The sequence below is a fragment of the Athene cunicularia genome (assembly GCF_003259725.1).
Source record: "Athene cunicularia isolate RWA chromosome 5 unlocalized genomic scaffold, athCun1 chr5_part3, whole genome shotgun sequence".
Classification (NCBI taxonomy): Eukaryota; Metazoa; Chordata; class Aves; order Strigiformes; family Strigidae; genus Athene; species Athene cunicularia.
In genome coordinates this window covers 6,249,387-6,253,641 of record NW_020799103.1, presented here as the reverse complement: position 1 = coordinate 6,253,641, position 4,255 = coordinate 6,249,387, and the positions used below count along the sequence as shown (strand labels likewise).

The 4,255-nt window shown below is 40.0% G+C and overlaps 1 long non-coding RNA gene across 1 annotated transcript; it reads right to left on the bottom strand.

Moving 5' to 3' along the window:
- Positions 1 to 650: 650 nt before the first annotated feature.
- On the bottom strand, positions 651 to 2,326 carry LOC113481340. The gene is made up of 2 exons (XR_003398660.1): positions 2,214 to 2,326; positions 651 to 1,423 (listed from the first exon to the last, which is right to left on the bottom strand). It is a non-coding gene; the product is annotated as an uncharacterized LOC113481340 (long non-coding RNA).
- Positions 2,327 to 4,255: the final 1,929 nt, after the last annotated feature.

Genomic DNA, 4,255 nt, shown 5'->3' with positions numbered 1-4,255 from the left:
CCAGCAATTAAAGGAAACTAAAGATACTCATCTGCCAAGGACACAGCTTTTTAGCCCAAACATTTTATTAATATTGAAAAGTCTCCCTTCTCAACTCAATTCTAAAGGCCAAGCCAGGAAACACATTGTGTCAGGACTGTGCTTCTAAGACAGCATGAGACACTACTGGGAAAGGAAAGAGAAATATTTAGTTCAAGGAAAGGGGAAAAAAAAAAGCTCTATAGCCTAAACTAGGTCAGAAATAGGGCCAGAAAGATACTGAAGCCAAGCATAATGCTCTCCAGGGAAAAGAAGAGCTAGACTCTTAGTGATGATCATGCTGCCACAAACTTCCCTCCCCTAACAAAGCAGCGGGTCGAGGCTGCTGTTGCTCGTCTAGTTGTAACACGGTGGTTTAGCTCTAAATAACCAAAGGCAGCTTCACATTTGGGAAAGGAATTACAGACATTGCTGAGTAGAGAATAAAAGCGACAGAGCTTTGGGCATTTAGCAAATGTTACTGCGCTGTAACAAACACACCTAGATAGCACAGAAACTTGAGGAAATGAGCCATCCAAGAGATGCACGGAGTCTTTTGCTTTTTTTTTTTTTTCCTTTTCTAAATCCTGAGAAGTGCAGCATTGCCCTCTCGTGGTAATAAAGGAGAACAATTAATAACAGTATTTTTAATATAATGTTTAACTTCCAGTATTCTTTATAAATACTTACAGACTCAAAAGAAATCCACAACAGAAAACGAGGAGAACAATTATTAGACTAGTAATAAAAGAGCTTTCCTGCTATAAGGATACAGGGTTTATAAAGGTTTCTAATTATTTTTAACTAGCATCACAAAATGCTTCCAATTTTAACAACCCACTTTCTTTTTTGAAAAAAGGCACTAAATCCCTAAGCAGTTCAAAAGTCTGGAAACTGAAACTGAAGAGAAATGCTGTCACCCACATATTCAAATATATCTATTTATGAACAGTTAAGTGAGGACTTAAGAGAAAAGTTTAATTGTAGAGCTTGAAATAAGCGTCAAAAACAACACATGGGCACCTGAGCTGTGCCTAAGCCAGTCATACACAGACAGACAGACATCAACTGACCAGACAGCACACACATACAGACTGACTACAAGTATGGAGACCACTTCCATGGGAGAAAACCCATCTCTCTCTCCCTTGACAGGGAAGCAATAAAACATGCACATAAAACAAACAATTTGGCCAAAACTTTAGTGTTCAGTTAGTTCCTAAGTTTCTTAGTGTATGTTTCCACATCGGTTCTCCCACAATGGCAAAGTACTGCTGAGTCTTCAGATGCAAACAGCAAAAGCCACATGATGAGTAAGTGCCACTCAGCTGCAGCAACCGGCAAGTTATTGGCAGTAAACATCCATCTTCTCTTCAGAACTCATACTTCTTTATCCAACCTGCCACTAAAAACAAAAACAACAATATATGCCACAGGTCTGTATGAAGATAAGGAAAGGAAAAAAAGAATCAAAAACCCCAAAACAAACTCAACCACAAGCTTGTCTGATTCTAACACTGTTTATATCCAGCAAGGGAGGGACATGCAGCTCACCAGTGGCAGTTTATACAAACTCCTGCCCCTGAGTTGTATACATCAATAAGGGTAAGAGATGAAGGCTTACAAAGATGCTGTTTCAATAACCAGATGCATCTATTGCCTTTGAGAGTTTCTAATTCTTAATTAAATCTCTGCCTGGCCTTCTGAGACAAAACTTACATGAGAAAAATAGTAGTAGTTACAGGAAAGTTGACCAGAATCTGTGCTAACGGTGTATATCCCTCTTGTAAAGAGAGAGGGATACATGAAACCCAGAGTCATTACCCTACTTAGTTTGTACATTTTCTCTCTTCCCTCAGAGCTTATAGAAAATCTAAAGCAGTACCGAGTAGGGACACTGAGTACAGGTCAACTCCGTGAGGAGTCCCAGTGCTGAGAGTACTCTACAACTGATGCACTGTAGGTGCAGAAACTGGGCAAGGAGGGGGGGGGGGAAGCTCTCTGCCATCTTTGCGTCCCTGAACTGAAGTCTCACTGAGAACACCGTGTGATAATAATCGTGAGTCCGTTGTTATTCCATTTCCTTTCCTCTTGGTTATTCCTAGAGTTATTCTATCTTGTAGATGACAAAAAAACAGGATTTTCTCATTGAATATATGGACAGTTACACTGTGTTGTTTCTTTTTTAAACTTACTCTCAGTCCTCCTTCTCCTCCAGAACCTGAAGCTGCAATTCTTTTTTCTATTTCTTCCTGTTTCTTTTTCTTTTGCTCTACGGAGTAAACATTCTTAATACCTCGAGAGGAAGCCTGGGAGAAAACACGTTTCGGTGAGACCAGTCAGGTATTTTTCTGGATAGAAAGCAAACTGCAAGTCTTGGCAACACTGTTTTGTGAACTCTGGTTTGCGTGAAAAGACTTAAACGTTAAGTAATGCTACTATAACATAAATGCAGACCTTTCAGGATATCTCTTCATACTGTGAGCTCTTTGTCCCATAGGTATGTGAGGGTGGTTTTGTTTCATACTATTACATCCAAGTGAACATAATGAATGCAATTATGTGTACCTGCTTTGCATCTTAAGATGTAGAACCAGAACGTCCCCTCCTTAAACGTCCCATAAATTTCTAGTCCCTGGTTTCTTCAGTGTTGGGGCCTACTCTTGCCCTCACAAACAGAATTAACTGGGAAGATACGTTTTGGGCAAAGAAAACTTCCAAAAACTTTAGCTGTTTCATCGTCTGTTCACTTCTTCCATCTCTTTTTATCAGAAAGCTACCTAGAGATAGGATACAGATGATGGAAATCATGACTGCCTGTAAGACTCCAGAAGCAGCCAGAGTCACAAACTCTCTATAACTACTACAGAAATCAAGAGGAACTTTACATGCAGGGGAGAAAACACCATTGTGTTAGTAGTGCTAGCCCAGGCTATTAAACCCAACTTCTGAGTTGTGATCTGTCAGAAAAACCTGTGTGATAGTCTACCCTTCAGACTTCACAGGACATGTGGATAGCAGCAGTACGGATGAGAAAACCTGGTGTCAAGTGCCTGCTTCACATCCTCATGGTGATGGTCTAATGAGGACCTAGACTACATGGCAAGAGTACCAGAACTACAGACAGGTAACACTGTAAACCTGGACAGAAAATGTTTTAAAAACTCATTCTTAACTAAGTTTAAGGTTATGATTCTACAGCCTAAGCTATACAAAAGCTATTAAAATCTACAAAGGGACAACAGCAATGCTCTCACCTGAAACTCAAAGCCCCGATGACAAGCCGAGTTCTCAATGGGCTCCAAACGCAAATCTTGCCAACACATACTAACTCACTTAGACCCTGTGATGCCTAGCTTTTAGGCACCTGGCCTTCCAAGTGAGTTAGGCACCCTGACTGTCTCTACAGCACCCCAAAAGGAAAAACCCAAAACTTCAGGCTGAATAATGAGCGGTTAGGAAGCATGTACACGAAAACACTAAGCAGAGAACGACATCTGATCTGCTCCCTTGTCCCTCATGAAGGGAAAACTGAATTAGCCTGCTTGCAAGGCATCGCTATTACCCAACATTCAGAGGCTAAAATGCTCTCAAAGATAGTGCTGAAAAATCCTGCTAGATGTTTTATCTCTGTCTTTTAAGAAAACAAAAAGTAACACAGTGATACTTCCATTTTTCTTTAGCAGCTTAACGGCTACCCCAGAACCTCAAAGCCATCTGTAACCCAAGTTGCTTCATTTCTACTTCCTCCCAGGAAAGCTTTTTAGCAATTTAAAGAGCTAGATGGGTATGTTCATCTTTCACACGTTTCTCGGAAATACGTTTCCTGCAGTTATGCTTAAAAAACCTTTTGTGATTTAAGATTACACGTGGATTGCTTTTTGTCTGTCCTAAAAACCAGAAGTTTTTAGGAAGGCCTCTGAAACATCACTCAGCTGTTGCACCAATTGTTTACCAAACTCCCTTAAAAACAGGTCAACATGGTTGTCATCAATAATGGTTGATTTTTAATTCCATATGTACTGTCACTAACGCTCATGCAAATAACACATTCCTTTCTCTACCTAGTTCAGCTGTGGTCTCTAAGATATGCTTTTTACCTATTGTAGATTTTGTATGGTGTATATTATAAGCCTATTTGAGAGGTAGGGCAAGGAGGAAATAGGGTAGCTAGTTTCATATTCTGCTAGAACATTTGAATCCTACCTCTTCTAACTTTAAGGATACTAAAGTACTT